The sequence below is a fragment of the Cervus elaphus genome, chromosome 20 (genome assembly GCF_910594005.1).
Source record: "Cervus elaphus chromosome 20, mCerEla1.1, whole genome shotgun sequence".
Taxonomy (NCBI): Eukaryota; Metazoa; Chordata; class Mammalia; order Artiodactyla; family Cervidae; genus Cervus; species Cervus elaphus.
Genome location: NC_057834.1, coordinates 88,343,523 through 88,360,718, shown reverse-complemented (window position 1 = coordinate 88,360,718; position 17,196 = coordinate 88,343,523). Strand labels below are relative to the sequence as shown.

The window sequence follows — 17,196 nt, the reverse complement described above, 5'->3', positions numbered from 1 at the left end:
AGTATATTCACCTTATATAGCCACTTTGTAATTTCAAAACATTTACATCACCCTAAAAAAACCCACATAACCATTAGCACTCACTTCCCATTTCTCCAGCACCTGGCAAACACTAATCTACTTTCTACTCCTGTGGATTCATCAATTCTGGACATTTCTTATAAGTGGGATTAAATAATATTTGGCTTTTTTGTTTATTTCTTTCACTTAGCATAATGTTTTCAAGATACACCCGTGTTTCCTCATTCAGTACTTCATTCCTTGCTTTATGGCCGAATAATATTCTGTTGTTTGGATATACCACATTCTGTTTACCCATTCATTAATTGATGGGCATTTAGGTTATTTCCACTTTTTGGCTATAATGAATAATGCAACTCTGAACATTTTTGTACAACTTTTTCTATATATAATTTTTAAATTTTCTTGGGTATATACCTCAGAATAAAATTGTTGGGGATAACCATATACTTTAATTGCAAATGGAAAATGCTGGAAAATGTCAGAGAATTCATAATCATGCATATTATTCCATTAATTCATAAATGATTCCTTTATAACTTTCTCTAAATGAGAGTTAAAGCTCCTTAAGGAAGTGTGAGCATCATGATTTTCTCACATCTAAAGAGATAAGAGCTGAAAAGCATCAGTGAGAGTGGTAGGCATGGTTTCTATTTTATTTATTTATTTTTTTAATCTTTTTTTTTCATTCATTTTTATTAGTTGGAGGCTAATTACTTTACAATATTGTAGTAGTTTTTGTCGTACATTGACTTGAATCAGCCATGGATTTACATGTGTTCCCCATCCTGATCCCCCCTCCCACCTCCCTCTCCACCCGATTCCTCTAGGTCTTCCCAGTGCACCAGGCCCGAGCACTTGTCTCATGCATCCGACCTGGGCTGGCGATCTGTTTCACCCTAGATAATATACATGTTTCGATGCTGTTCTCTTGAAACATCCCACCCTCGCCTTCTCCCACAGAGTCTCAAAGACTCTTCTTTACATCTGTGTCTCTTTTTCTGTTTTGCATATAGGGTTATCATTACCATCTTTCTAAATTCCATATATATGTGTTAGTATACTTTTTTGGTCTTTATCTTTCTGGCTTACTTCACTCTGTATAATGGGCTCCAGTTTCATCCATCTCATTAGACCTGATTCAAATGAATTCTTTTTAATGGCCGAGTAATATTCCATGGTGTATATGTACCACAGCTTCCTTATCCATTCATCTGCTGATGGGCATCTAGGTTGCTTCTATGTCCTGGCTATTATAAACAGTGCTGCGATGAACATTGGGGTGCACGTCTCTCTCTCAGATCTGGTTTCCTCAGTGTGTATGCCCAGAAGTGGGATTGCTGGGTCATATGGCAGTTCTAATTCCAGTTTTTTAAGAAATCGCCACACTGTTCTCCATAGTGGCTGTACTAGTTTGCATTCCCACCAACAGTGTAAGGGGGTTCCCTTTTCTCCACACCCTCTCCAGCATTTATTGCTTGTAGAGTTTTGGATAGCAGCCATTCTGACTGGCGTGTAATGGTACCTCATTGTGGTTTTGATTTGCATTTCTCTGATAATGAGTGATGTTGAGCGTCTTTTCATGTGTTTGTTAGCCATCTGTATGTCTTCTTTGGAGAAATGTCTGTTTAGTTCTTTGGCCCATGTTTTGATTGGGTCATTTATTTTTCTGGAATTGAGCTGCAGGAGTTGCTTGTATATTTTGGAGATTAATCCTTTGTCTGTTTCTTCATTTGCTATTATTTTCTCCCAATCTGAGGGCTGTCTTTTCACCTTGCTTATAGTTTCCTTTGTTGTGCAAAAGCTTTTAAGTTTCATTAGGTCATGGTTTCTATTTTAAACCCACTGTCATTATTTTCTTGATTAAGCATTTTCTCCCAAGTTAAATGATTTGTAGATTAGATAGATGAATGATCTTTGGATTAAAGAGTATTTGTTAAAGTACAGAATTATTCTAATAGTAAAAAAAAATTAATTGGCATTGCCATATAAACACAGTTTATCGGGGATACCCTGGTGGTCCAGTGGTTAGGACTCTGCTCTCTCACTGCCAAGGCCCTAGGTTCAATCCCCGGTCAGAGGACTAAGATCCCACAAACTGCACAGCACAGGCAAAAAATAAAAAGCAGTATATCAGTATCTCCCGGGTCTTAAAGGGTATCAATAATGCTAAGTGCCCAATTTTCATTTGTTGAGTGTTGACTTAATGTAGAAGTAGAGTTTTAAAGTTTTCTTACTTGCTTATCTTATGAAGGTACTTTTGATTTTAAAAGGTTCTCTTAATGTTAAACCAGGTTCTTAGATACCTGGAATAGTTTTGAAAGTATTGTGGATCTTAGTAAGCTAATAGATAAAATATTACCTATCCTACAACTGAAATTTAGTACATCATCTCTGTAGCTATTAGAGTTTTGGGTTTTGTGAATGTAGTTCTCCTTTTCTTTTCTCTTTTGGCCCCACCACGTGTCTTGCTGGATCTTGACCTGGGGTGAAACCCCAGCCTATGGGCCATGAAAGCACCAAGTCCTAACCACTGGACTGCCAGGGAATTCTCAGTTTATCTAAATGTGATTCTTAAGCCATTCTTATAAAGAGGAAACTGGAGATTTAGGAAAAGAAAAGTGGAGATTTATGTCATTCACATAAAGGGAATGACAGGAAAATGTAACCTTAAACTTGAGAAATAAAAGAGGCAAAGAGCTCTACTCCTGTTTCTGTTCAAGGGATGACACTGAGATGAAGATAAAAAACTTGGACCAGAAGTACTCCTGTATTAAATTGTAATAGGAGGTCTATGTTAGAGAAGAGCTTGAGAAATTATTTAGTTTTGTTTATCTAATAGATTAAAGTTTACACAGTGTTGTTTTTTTTAATTTTTTTTTTATTAGTTGGAGGCTAATTACTTTACAATATTGTAGTGGTTTTTGTCATACATTGACATGAATCAGCCATGTATTTACATGTATTCCCCATCCTGATCCCCCCTCCCACCTCCCCCTCCACCGATTCCTCTGGGTCTTCCCAGTGCACCAGCCCCGAGCACTTGTCTCATGCATCCAGCCTGGGCAGGTGATCTGTTTCACCATAGATAATATACGTGTTTCGATGCTGTTCTCTTGAAACATCCCACCCTCGCCTTCTTCCCCAGAGTCCAAAAGTCTGTTCTGTACGTCTGTGTCTCTTTTTCTGTTTTGCATATAGGGTTATCATTACCATCTTTCTAAATTCCATATATATGTGTTAGTATACTTTTTTGGTCTTTCTCTTTCTGGCTTACTTCACTCTGTATAATGGGCTCCAGTTTCATCCATCTCATTAGAACTGATTCAAATGAATTCTTTTTAATGGCTGAGTAATATTCCATGGTGTGTATGTACCACAGCTTCCTTATCCATTCATCTGCTGATGGGCATCTAGGTTGCTTCTATGTCCTGGCTATTATAAACAGTGCTGCGATGAACATTGGGGTGCACGTCTCTCTCTCAGATCTGGTTTCCTCAGTGTGTATGCCCAGAAGTGGGATTGCTGGGTCATATGGCAGTTCTAATTCCAGTTTTTTAAGAAATCGCCACACTGTTCTCCATAGTGGCTGTACTAGTTTGCATTCCCACCAACAGTGTAAGGGGGTTCCCTTTTCTCCACACCCTCTCCAGCATTTATTGCTTGTAGAGTTTTGGATAGCAGCCATTCTGACTGGCGTGTAATGGTACCTCATTGTGGTTTTGATTTGCATTTCTCTAATAATGAGTGATGTTGAGCGTCTTTTCATGTGTTTGTTAGCCATCTGTATGTCTTCTTTGGAGAAATGTCTGTTTAGTTCTTTGGCCCATGTTTTGATTGGGTCATTTATTTTTCTGGAATTGAGCTGCAGGAGTTGCTTGTATATTTTGGAGATTAATCCTTTGTCTGTTGCTTCGTTTGCTATTATTTTCTCCCAATCTGAGGGCTGTCTTTTCACCTTGTTTATAGTTTCCTTTGTTGTGCAAAAGCTTTTAAGTTTCATTAGGTCCCATTTGTTTATTTTTGCTTTTATTCCCAATATTCTGGGAGGTGGGTCATAGAGGATCCTGCTGTGATTCATGTCGGAGAGTGTTTTGCCTATGTTCTCCTCTAGGAGTTTTATAGTTTCTGGTCTTACATTTAGATCTTTAATCCATTTTGAGTTTTTTTTTGTGTATGGTGTTAGAAAGTGTTCTAGTTTCATTCTTTTACAAGCGGTTGACCAGTGTTCCCAGCACCACTTGTTAAAGAGGTTGTCCTTTTTCCATTGTATATTCTTGCCTTCTTTGTCGAAGATAAGGTGTCCATAGATTCGTGGATTTCTCTCTGGGCTTTCTATTCTGTTCCATTGATCTAAAAACATGGAACACTTCACGAATTTGCGTGTCATCCTTGCGCAGGGGCCATGCTAATCTACTCTGTATCGTTCCAATTTTAGTATATGTGCTGCCGAAGCAAGCACTGCACAGTGTTTTTAATCTCAAGTATATATTTTTCATATCTGGGACTGGGAATGAAGGGGTTCAAGAGATGGGATTAACTGAGAATCCTAAAACTTGGAAAATATGAAACTTTTGGGATGAGGGTGGGTTTCTCGTTTATTAATTGCCTTCTTTATATGTCTATTATCTAACAAAGTAAAAATAAATTTGCAAGCATCTTATGGAAACTGTGCGAATGAGAGATCCTGAAAAGTTTCTAGAAAGCAAGGAATGGTAAACCATATATATTACTAATTAAAAATATAAATATCACTTTTTACTTAGTACAACCATCATTTTAGTTAGCATTAAAAGTGACTTCTGGGTGCAGCCCCACCCCAACCTAGATCCCCCACCCCCCTCATCCCAATCTCCCCCACTCCAGGCCTGTCAAAGTGTGCCCCACTCCTGGGCAGCCCCACACCCCCTACTCAGGAGCACCACGATCTCCCCTGGGCAGACCTCCTCCCCTCCCTCCACAGGACTGGGTGCCATCTCCAGGCCACCCCCCTACCTCCTGCACCCCATTGTCCCTCTGGTTGAGTTCCCCCAACTCCCAGGAACATGCGCATTGACCAACCCACCTCTGGTGACCCCATTCCCCTGTCCTCTCTTCTCAAGTCCCCGGGCTCTTCGTGCCCTTTGGTACGTAGGGTCCCCTCTTCTCACCCACCCCATCCTACATATTCACAGCCCCTCAGCCCCAGGCCCTTGCTAGCCAGTGGCTGAGCCTGGCTCTGGCCAGGCAGACCCACCGGCCAGAAGGAAGGGCAGGTACTGGACCTCATCAGAGGCCTGGCTGCTGGGGCTGGGGTACCAACTTGCCTTCCCCACATCACAGATCCTAGGAAAACATTAAGAACTGCTTGAGTATGATGACAATTCGGTTGGAAACCCATATGCCCAGGCCGGGGCTTCTGAGGGTCTTTATTTCTGTGTGCTATCCTCAGCGGAGGGCGGCAGGTGAGTGTGTGTGTGTGTGTGTGTGTTCATTTTTGTCTCTTCAGAAACTTTGGGTGGGGTCGTTTCTGTTTCCTTCAGCAAGTTGTTCCTGTTTTGTGATGTTTATGGGGAGAAAATTTGGAACCATCCAGAGGTTCCTGTTTGAGAGGTCGTTAAGAACACAAGGTCAGTCACAAACCTCAGGGTGGCCAGCAGGTGTCCAGGTGTGACCCACACAGCCAGGGTCAGTCTCTGCCTCTGCATCTGTACTGAAAGTATGTATGTGTGCACATGCACATTTCCTGTTTGTGTGTGTGTGTTTCCTCTTTGTGTGTGTGTGTATATGTGATTCCTCTTTACCTTACTTAGATTTTCTGATTTTTCTGTAGTGAACTTGCTTTGCTTTTGGTGAGGGTGGGGCAGAGCTAGGGATAAGGAAGCATAAACTATAATAGAAAGAACACCAGTATTTTCAAGTTTGGATTTTAAAGTCTCAAATCCAAGAAAAGAAAAATGAAAAAGAAAAATCTGACGTCTTAGGATTCTGCCTAGAACTTTTTTTTCCCTTTTTCATAACAACTTAAATTTCTCAGCTAAATGTTTTCCTACCAAATGCCTTCAGAAACGTAACCCTCTCAACTGGGGAAATTATATTTCACTCTAGCTTTTACAAATTACCCTCCCTCACTTATTAAAGCAAACATGAGCATTGGCACAGCCCACTTCAGAGTAGTAATTATACAATAGGGCTAGTTAAACATTTTATGTCTTTTTTTCCCAAAAATATTTGACTCATAATTCTTGAAGGAAAATTTTCAGAAGTTAGAAGTGGAACCCTTAACTGATAATGGGTCCTTGGTGGTGGTAGTTCAGTCACTAAGTCGTGGCTGACTCTTTGTGACCCCATGAACTGCAGCCCACCAGGCTGCTCTTGTCCAGGGGATTTCCCAGGCAAAAATACTGGAGTGGGTTGCCATTTCCTTCTCCAGGGGATCTTCCCCACCCAGGGAGTGAACTCTAGTCTCCTGCATTGCAGGTGGTTTCTTTATGCACTGTGCCCCCAGGGAAGCCCAGAGGGGCCTTGTGTGCTGCGCGTAGTCGCTCAGTCACGTCCGACTCTTTGTGACCCCGTGGACTGCAGCCCGCCAGGCTCCTCTGTCCATGCGGATTCTCCAGGCAAGAATACTGGAGTGGGTTGCCATGGCCTCCTCCAGGGGATCTTCCCAACCCAGGAATTGAATCCAGGTCTCCCACACTGCAGGCAGATTCTTCATTGTCTGGGCCACCAGCGAAGCCCAAGAATACGGGAATGAGTAGCCTATCCCTTTTCTAGGGGCACTTCCCAACCCAGGAATTGAACCGGGGTCTCCTGCATTGCAGGCAGATTCTTTACCAGCTGAGCTACCAGACCTTAATATTATTTAAAAATTAGTTGCTGGTTGGCAGAGTTCCCTCACCTGTCTGCTTGCATCTCTTACAAGCATCCTATATTAATAAATCTATTTCTTGCTTACTACTTTGCCTCTCACTGAATTCCTTCTGTGCTGAGACACAAAGAACTTGAGGGTTAGTTAAGTCCAGACAGCAGACCTGAAGATCACTCCACAAGGTAAAGCAACTCATTGACCTATTTGACTTGGCCCTAGGCATGCTTGGTACAGAGATTTCCTCTTCTGAAGGATTCTGACATAACTCCTTGGGGGAAAATATGCATTTTAGTTGGCAAACACCAGAATCACTGAAATCTGTTACTACTAAGTTACAATTCATTAAAATTTGGAAGGATTTCAGAAAAAAATTTAGTTGCTGGCTTATATAAGTTTATTCTCATTATGTTTGAAGAAGGTATACATGATGACCAAGCGGGATTTATTTTAGGAATGCAAGACTGGTTTAGTATTTGTAATTTCTCCAATACAGCATTGTTCTCACCTCCTTTGTGTTGTTCTTGGCAAATATTCTACAAATATACTACATTTTTATGTGTTATGGCCAATACATTACATACACATTGTTTTATACAATTGCTTCCTAAATCAGTTAAGAGAAAGGGAGGAGAAATACGATCTGCATTGTCTTTTATAATTACATAATTACCTCATCCAGGGCTCTTTGTTCATGTGGATTTGAATTACTCTCTGAGGCCACTTGCTTTCAGCCTTAAGATCTTCTGTTAGTGTTTCTTATAATGTGGGTCCACTGTCAACAAATTCTCTCAGTTTTGGTTTACCTGGGAATGTCTATTTTGCCTTCATTTTTGAAAGCTAGTCCTGCTGAATTCTTGGTTGACAGATTTTTTCTTTGAGCACTTTTGATATCTTATCCCACTGCCTCTGGTCTCCCTTATATCCAGTTATAAGTGAATTGATTTTATTGGGGTTCCTTTGTAAATGATGACAACAAATAGTTTGTCTCTTGTTGCGTTCAAGATTTTCTCCTTGTCATTGACCATCAGCATTTTTACTATGATGTCTATAGATCTCCATGCTTATCCTATGTGGAGTTTGTTGACTTTCATGGCTATATAGACTAATGTTTTTCAATAAATTTGAGAAGTTTCCAGCCATTACTTAAAAATTTTTTTTTTCTTCTTCTTTCTCTCTTTCTTCTCCTTTTGGTACTCCAGTATTGCATGAAAGTGAAAGTGGAGTCACTCAGTCGTGTCCGACTCTTTATGACCCCACTGACTATAGCCTACCAGGTTCCTCTGTCCATAGGATTTTCCAGGCAAGAATACTGAAGTGAGTTGCCATTTCCTTCTCCAGGACATCTTCCCAACCCAGGGACAGAACCCTGGTCTCCCACATTGTAGGCAGATGCTTTACCATCTGAGCCACCAGGGAAGTCCAGCATGAATTTAATGGTGTTCCACATTTCCTGAGGCTCCGTTCATTTTCCTTCATTCTTTTTTCTGTCTATTCTTTCTTCATTCTCTCTGTTCTATTGAATTATATCTTTATCAATCTATCTTCAAGTTTTCTAATTTTTTTCCTCCTGCCAGTTCAGATCTACTGTTGAGCCTCTTTAGGGAATTATTTCAGTTATTGTCATTTTAGCTCTAGAATTTCCATTTATTTGTTTTTCATAAGTTCTCTGTATTGACATTCTCTATTTGATGAGACATGCTCATCATATCTTCTATAATTAATCATGGTTTTCTTTTGCTCTTTAAAAATATTTATACTGGCTGTTTTGAAATGTTTGTCTGTTAAACCCAACATCTGGTTGCTTCACATGCAGTTCTTATGCCTTCTTACTTTCTGACTGAGGGGTCATACGTTATTTCTTTTTTTTTTTTCTACATTATTTCTTTATACATTTTGTTATTTATTTTTTGAAATTAAGCATTTTCAGGCAACTCTAGGTACTGTGTCTCCACTTTCTTTTTGGACTTGTTATTTATATGTTTGCAGGCTTCCCACGTGGCTCAATGGTAAAGAATCTACCTGCAATGCAGAAGGTAAGGGTTTGGTCCCGGGTTGAGAAGATCCCCTGGAGAAGGAAATGGCAACCCACTTCAGTATTCTTGGCTGGAAAATACCATGGACATGGACAGAGGAGCCTGGCGGGCTACAGTCCATGGGGTTGCAAAAGAGTCATACATGGCTTAGCGACTAAGCAACAATATTTACATGTTTAGAGACTGGCTGAATAATTTAGTGAAGTCTATTTTCCCCTGTGATGGAAAGCCTCTGTTACTGTTCTTCAGAGGATGCAGACTTGAGTATGTTCAGTCACCCTGGGATGACGGTGGTTTTAGTAAGGCTTTCTTTGTCTCCCTGACCACACCCTGCGGTTACATTGCTAACACAACACCCTTGGGCCATAAAGTGCTCCACAAACTGATCCAATCAGATTCTTCGAAAGAATAGTACTGAAATCTTGTTTGAGATTTGTTCTGACCTAAGGAGAGTTCCTCTCACTTGTGTCTTTTCTCTCTCAGGCAAACTAATGATGGCAGGCAGGAACAATATTGCCAGTCTTTCTGAGTGACACCCCAACTTTCGGAGATGAGTGCTGCTGGGGGCAATTGGAGAGTGACCCCAGATCTCCTCAGCTCGTCTCTCCCAGCAGGGAAACTCTGCCGATCAGCGTGGTGGCAGTGAAGGCTCCAGGCTTCTCAGCTGTGCCACTGCCAAGGCAGAGCCTTCATCCTAATTCAAGAGTAGCAGAAGCCATCCCTCAACTGTCCCTTGTTGTGTATGTTGTCACTTCAGTCGTGTCCAACTCTTTGCGACCCTATGGACTTAGTCCTCCAGGCTCCTCTGTCCTTGGAGATTCTCCAGGCCAGAAAACTGGAGTGGGTTGCCATGCCCTCCTCCAGGGGATCTTCCCAACCAGGGATTGAACCCGCGTGTCCTGCATTTTCTGCATTGCAGGCAGATTCTTCACCACTGAACGACCAGGGAAGCCCCCAACTCTCCCTTGCATGCACTCAGAACTTAGCCTCAGAAACAGATAACAGGACAGTATGAGAAATACTTGTGTCCTGCCTTCCTAGGAAGATAATCCTTTGACTGGATTATAATTCCTCTCATTGGAGGAACAGGGTTCTCTTGGCTGGAGTGGTCTGGAGTGGAATTTCCATCTCACTGAGTTGGAAGAGGGAGGGGTAGTGTGGGTCTTGGTTCAAATACCACAGATTCTCACTATTCTTATAAAATTGTAGTGGCTTTCCTTGAATAAATGTTTGTTTCTTTATGTGCTATAGGCCATTAGAACAATTTCCAGAAACTTTAAATAGTTATTTTAAAAAATAATTTTCACCAGTTTCATTGGGGAGTGGATCTGTGGAGCAGATCATTACTGTCTCATACCAGAGCCTCATAAGTTTTAAATCCTAATAGATTAAAAAAAGCTTCTTATAAGGGTGATTGGTAGTTGCTTATAATATGTTTTAGTTGTTTGTATTAGTGCAATTTTTAAGATGCCTAAGCTAGTAATGATGTATTTTAACAAGTGTCTTTGGAGAAAGACTGTGAATGTGCCTTTATTTTTTATTTTATTTTATTTTTTTAAATTCTTTTTTTAATGAGTAATTTTTTGTTTACTTCTGAAGTATAAGCCAAAATAAAGTGTATAATAATATAGCACTAGAGGGTGGTCTATTTGAAATATGATCCACTAATGAAGGAAAGCAAAATGTTGGTGGGAAGAATACTATTAGGCATCAGGTTTTACTAATAACTAACATTTGTGACCTTGGGTGGGTGGTTTAACTTCTCTGCTTTAGGTGTTCCTCATTGATAAAATAAAAGGTTTAGTAAAACAATCTCTAAGTCCTAGGACACTTGAAAATACTGTATTTCTAAGAAGGAAAACTATGGAGTGATGACTTCCAATTTTTCTTTTCAAATTATTTTGCAGCAGGTCAAATTCTTAAAATTAGTGTATGATGCTATCTATAGTGTATCTATAGAAAAAGACTGGAGGGACTTCCCTGGTGGTCCAGTAGTTAAGATTCAATGCTCACAACGCAGGGGGCCCAAGTTCAATCCCTGATCAGGGAACTAGATCCCACATGCTGCAACTAAAGACCCCATGTGCTGCAACAAAGACTGAAGATCCTGCATGCCACAGCTAAGACCCTGCATAGCCAAATAAATAAATGTAAATTTTAAAAAGGAAGAAAAAAGACTGGAGAAAAAGTAATCAGAATATGTAACTGTGAAGTTTTGAGATGGTGGAATTAAGGATAACTGTTGCCTTCATTTTAATTTTTCACTTTATATGCTACAGTGTTATTTTTTCATGTTTTAACTAATGTTTCCAAAACCTTGGATAAAGTGTGATGGAGTAGTGAATATTAATTTATCAACTAAAGAAAAATTAAATTATGTATAATATTAAAAAAAATTTTTCAAGGAGCATATGCTACATTTATAGTCAGAGAGTTGTTTTATAGTGACTGGTATTTAAAATCACATGGCGTTAAGCAAGAGAGAGGACAAATGTCTTTGGAGGTTGATTTGCTTGTCCAGAGTCACACAGCCAGTATTCATTCAACACATTTTGACTGGTATCTGCTCAGATGTCAGGTGCTGTTGTGGACCTGAGGGAGGGAGCAGTGGATACAGACAACTAGACTACAATTCCAGCTTCCCTTACAATTAGGTGTACCAGGAAATGTGAGCAGTGTGCTATCTTTTAGGGAACACAGAATCCAGCTTGTTTTTCCTCCCAAGTCAAGAATTAGAACACTGGAGACTTCCCTGGTGGTCCAGTGGTTAAGATTCTGCACTTCCACTGTAGCGGGTGTGGGTTCAATCTCTGGTCAGGGAACTAAGATCCCACATACCGGTAAGCTAAAAAATTATTAGAACATCTCTAGGACCCCAAAGCACCCTGTGACCCTTTCCAGCACTAACCTCTTCCCTCCCTTACAGGTAACCAGTGACCTGATTTTACAATAATCTTTTTCTGGCTTTTTCTTCTGTATTCCTAACAATATAGTTGGTTTGTATGTTTTTCAGTGTTCCATGGTGAGATTCATATTTCCTTTAGTGTTTTGCTGTGGCTTAACAAGTCTATGAGATTTATCCATTTCGTTGCCCAGAACTGGAGTTCATTTTTATTGCAGGATACTATTCCACTTTATAAGCACACACCACCTACCCAAGATGGATATTTGGGTTGTCTTTGGGCCTTGCTTACCGTGTACAACACCGCTGAGAAAATTCTTGTCCATTGTCCTCGGTATACACGTGCAGAAATTTCTTTAGGGTAAATACCCTGAGGAGAAAAGACGTATCTTAGGATGTGTCCAAGTTCACATGATAATTTCTGTCCTCCAAAGTAGTTAAAATCATATTGTCAGGGCTCTTATAAACAGAATGTAAAAACAGCATCTCACCATGATCTTCTTCTGCATTTCCTTGACTACTGATGAGTGAGCAGCTTTCACACGGTTACTCTGCTCAGCGGTGTTCTCTCTTTGGTGAAATGAAATGACTGTCCCTGACCTTTTCAGTTTTTGTTGGGTTATTTCTGTTTTCTTATTGTAGTTCTGTATATTCTGGATATTAATTACTTGTTGATTAAATGTGTTTGCAAATATGTCTTTCAGGGTTGTGGTTTGTCTTCTGGGTTTTCTTCATGGCATCATTTGGTGAATAGAAACTCTTAATTTTTAATGTAATCTGGTTTCTCAATCATTTCTTGTATGATCTAGACTTTTTGTGTTTTCAGAAATCTTTACCTACCCTGAAGTCCAAAAAGATCTTCTTAATATTTTAAAAAAAGTTTTCAAGGTTTTAAAAATTTCACTTTAAAAATATTAATCTGCCTAGAAGTACTTTTTCTGTATGGTATGAGGCAGGCCTCCAGTTTCATTATTTCCACCTGAATATTCCTTAGGTGGCTCATCCAGTAAAGAATCTGCCTGCAAAGAGGGATCTCCAGGAAGATCCCCTGGAAAAGGGAATGGCTACCCTCTCCAGTATTCTTGCCTAGAGAATCCCAGGGGCAGAGGAACCTGGACTAATACATTTACTTTTCACTTGCAACCAGTTGTCACAGTACCGTTTATTCGACAGACCATCCTTGCCTTGGTTGATCAGCAATGCCGCCTTGGGTATTTCATCCTCTGGGAAACCAGGAATCTAGGAGCAAACGTTGTAGTGGCTCCATCAGATTTCAGCTCTGGGTTCAGGCAACAGGGCACTTGAGCTGGAGGAAGGGAGTGAGGGGAGCAGGAGGTGGGCAGAGGGAGCAGCAGGAAGGAGGTTGCAGGGAGGGGGCATCCAGTGAGCACTGTGCTTGGAGCCCCAGCCCAGTCTGAGCTGGAGCACATGCTTACCTTTTTTAAAAAAAATTCAAATTCATGATTTCTAAGGAGTGTATTTTTCACATATTGTTGTTTTCAAATTCTCTAAATTTTATTTTTATTTATAATTTAAAAATTTTATTTTTTATTAGAACATGTGGTTTTCATTTAAAAATTTTCAAAGTATCAAAATAAAATTCATTTTATCATTTTATTTAAAAAAGCCCTCATTTAGTTATTAGACAAGTGTTTACCGAGCATGTGGTATGTACATCACTGTTGCAGATGTGAAGGATACAGTCCCATCACTAAAGACCTTATGTTCTAATCATGGAAGCTAAAAATAAAAACGTTTAAAAATAATGTATTTTTTGGATGATGATAAGCATTAAGAAAAAAAAAGTGGGATAGAAACTGACTGGTAAAGAAAGAACAGTGCAGCCAAAGAATGCCTCTTTGTGAAGAGTGACATTTGTACTCAGACCTCAGTGACGCAAAGGGGGTGGCTGTCCAAGACCTGGTAGGAGAGCATTTAAGGCAAAAGAAATAGCAATTATAAAATTCCTGAGATACAGGAGCCATTACTGAAAAGAAGAAAAATACATTTAAGATTTACATCTTAATTTTCAAATAGTGCTGATATAATGTTTCCTAATTCATTCCCAAGAGGCAAAAGATAATGTCAAAAAAAGAAAATGGAACTAGAAAATGTCAAGGTGTTGACCTCTGATCCTGGCTTTCAGGCTATAGAGTCTCAATCAAATTTCTTTTCAGGCTTGTTTTGCCTATTTGTAAATGGAGAATATTTATCTCTTCCTAATAGAATAAGATACTATATAAAGAATACTAGCTATGGACAGGATGATATTAAAAGAAAAGTTTACCAATACATTTTAAATTACAGTAAGTTAAAAATTTATATTTGGCTGAAGTTTTTCAAGTGAAGAATTTAAAGGACATATGGTTCTATAGCTCTTAGGCTGCTGAGTCATATACAGGAGATAACATTCCTACACATTTTTGGAATTTGAAATTCTTACCTTTTGAAAATAAAAATAAAAGTACAGAAAAGATTTACAATCAAAAAGTTTTTTAAAAAACATAAGTATTTTATGGTAGAAGCAATTTATTTTGTAGTCTTGGTTTCAACCTTTCTATACCACTTGACCTTACATTATTTCCCCCCATTAAGTCTTTTCAGAGAGTTTTTTCTGCTGAAGAGACTATATTTATTAATGAAGATAATTTTTAATATATCAAACAATGCACCTGCATGTCAGCTACTGATAAACAGAGCATAAACAAATAGAAAAAAATAACTTGTTGTTTAAAAACTATTCGCAATTATCTGTTTGAGGATGTGTGAGTTTTCAATCAAGGTCCGCGAATCAAGGCAAATTGGAAGTGGTCAAACAGGAGATGGCAAGAATGAACATCAACATTTGAGGAATCAGCTAACTAAAATGGACTGGAATAGGTGAATTTAATTCAGATGACCATTTTATCTACTACTGTGGGCAAGAATCCCTTAGAAGAAATGGAGTAGCCATCATAGTCACACAAAAGAGTCTGAAATCCAGTACTTGGATATCTCAAAAACAACAGAATGATCTCTGTTGGTTTCCAAGGCAAAGCATTCAATATCACGGTAATCCAAGTCTATGCCCCGACCAGTAATGCTGAAGAAGCTGAAGTTGAACGGTTCTATGAAGACCTACAAGACTTGCTAGAACTAACACTCCAAAAAGATGTCCTTTTCATTATAGGGTACTGGAATGCAAAAGTAGGAAGTCAAGAAACACCTGAAGTAACAGGCAAATTTGACCTTGGAGTACAAAATGAAGCAGGACAAAGGCTAACAGAGTTTTGCCAAGAGAACGCACTGGTCATAGCAAAACCCTCTTCCAACATCACAAGAGAAGACTCTACACAAGGACATCACCAGATGGTCAATACCAAAATCAGATTGATTATACTCTTTGCAGCCAAAGATGGAGAAGTTCTATACAGTCAGCAAAAACAAGACTGGGAGCTGGCTGTGGCTCAGATCATGAACTCCTTATTGCTAAATTTAGACTTAAATTGAAGAAAGTAGGGAAAACCACTAGACCATTCAGGTATGACCTAAATCAAATCCCTTATGATTATACAGTGGAAGTGACAAATAGATTCAAGGGATTAGATCTGATAGGCAGAATGCCTGGAGAACTATGGATGGAGGTTCATGACAGTGATCATGAGAAGAGGTTCATGACAAGAGGCAGTGATCAAGATATCCCCAAGAAAAAGAAATTTAAAAAGACAAAATGGTTGTTTGAGGAGGCCTTACAAATAGTTGAGTAAAGAAGAGAAGCAAAAGGCAAAGGAGAAAAGGAAAGATACACCCATTTGAATGCAGAGTTCCAAAGATAGCAAGGAGAGATAAGAAAGCCTTCCTCAGTGATCAATGAAAAGAAATAGAGGAAAACAATAGAATGGGAAAGACTAGAGGTCTCTTCAAGAAAATTAGAGATACCAAGGGAACATTTCATGCAAAGATGGGTTCGATACAGGACAGAAATGGTATGGACCTAACAGAAGCAGAAGATATTAAGAAGAAGTGGCAAGAATATACAGAAGAACTGTACAAAAAACATCTTCATGACCCAGATAATCACAATGGTGTGATCACTCACCTAGAGCCAGGCATCCTGGAATGTGAAGTCAAGTGGGCCTCAGAAATCATCACTACGAACAAAGCTAGTGAAGGTGATGGAATTCCCAATGAGCTATTTCAAATCCTGAAAGATGATGCTGTGAAAGTGTTGCACACAATATGCCAGCAAATTTGGAAAACGCAGCAGTAGCCACAGGACTGGAAAAGGTCAGTTTTCATTCCAATCCCAAAGAAAGGCAATGCCAAAGAATGCTCAAACTACCACACAATTGCACTCATCTCACACACTAGCAAAGTAATGCTCAAAATTCTCCAAGCCAATGAACTGTGAACTTTCAGATGTTCAAGTTGGATTTAGAAAAGGCAGAGGAACCAGAGATCAAATTGCCAACATCTGTTGCATCATCAAGAAAGCAAGAGTGTTTCAGAAAAACATTTGCTTTATTGACTATGCCAAAGCCTTTGACTGTGTGGATCACAACAAACTGTGGAAAATCCTTAAAGAGATGGGAATACAAGACCACATGACCTGACTCCTGAGAAGTCTGAATGCAAGTCAAGAAGCAACAGTTAGAACTGGACATGGAACAACAGACTGGTTCCAAATCGGGAAAGGAGTATGTCAAGGCTGTATATTTTCATCCTGTATATTTTAACTTATATGCAGAGTACATCATATGAAATGCTGGGCTGGATGAAGCACAAGCTGGAATCAAGATTGCCAGGAGAAATATCAATTACCTCAGATATGCAGACGACACCACCCTTATGGCAGAGAGTGAAGAGGAACTAAAAAGCCTCTTGATGAAAGTGAAACAGCAGAGTGAAAAAGCTGACTTAAAACTCAATAATCACAAACTAAGATCATGGTATCTGGTCCAATCACTTCATGACAAATAGATGGGGAAACAATGGAAACAGTGACAGACTTTATTTTCTTGGGCTCCAAAATCACTGCAGATGGTGACTGCAGTCATGAAATTAAAAGATGCCTGCTCCTGGGAAGTAAAGCTATGACCAACCTACACAGCATATTAAAAAGCAGAGACATTACTTTGCCAACAAGGTCTGTCTAGTCAAGGCTATGTTTTTTCTAGTAGTCATGTATGGATGTGAAAGTTGGAGCATACAGAAAACTGAGTGCTGAAGAATTAATGCTTTTGAACTATGGTGTTGGAGAAGACTCTTGAGAGTCCCTTGTACTGCAAAGAGATCCAACCAGTCCATCCTAAAGGAGATCAGTCCTTGGTGTTCATTGGAAGGACTGATGCTGAAGCTGAAGCTCTGGTACTTTGGCCACCTGATGGGAAGAACTGACTCATTGGAAAAGA

At 39.5% G+C, this 17,196-nt stretch overlaps 1 non-coding gene across 1 annotated transcript; it reads right to left on the bottom strand.

Moving 5' to 3' along the window:
- Positions 1 to 4,376: 4,376 nt before the first annotated feature.
- On the bottom strand, positions 4,377 to 4,483 carry LOC122678457. The gene has a single exon (XR_006336129.1). It is a non-coding gene; the product is annotated as a U6 spliceosomal RNA (small nuclear RNA).
- Positions 4,484 to 17,196: the final 12,713 nt, after the last annotated feature.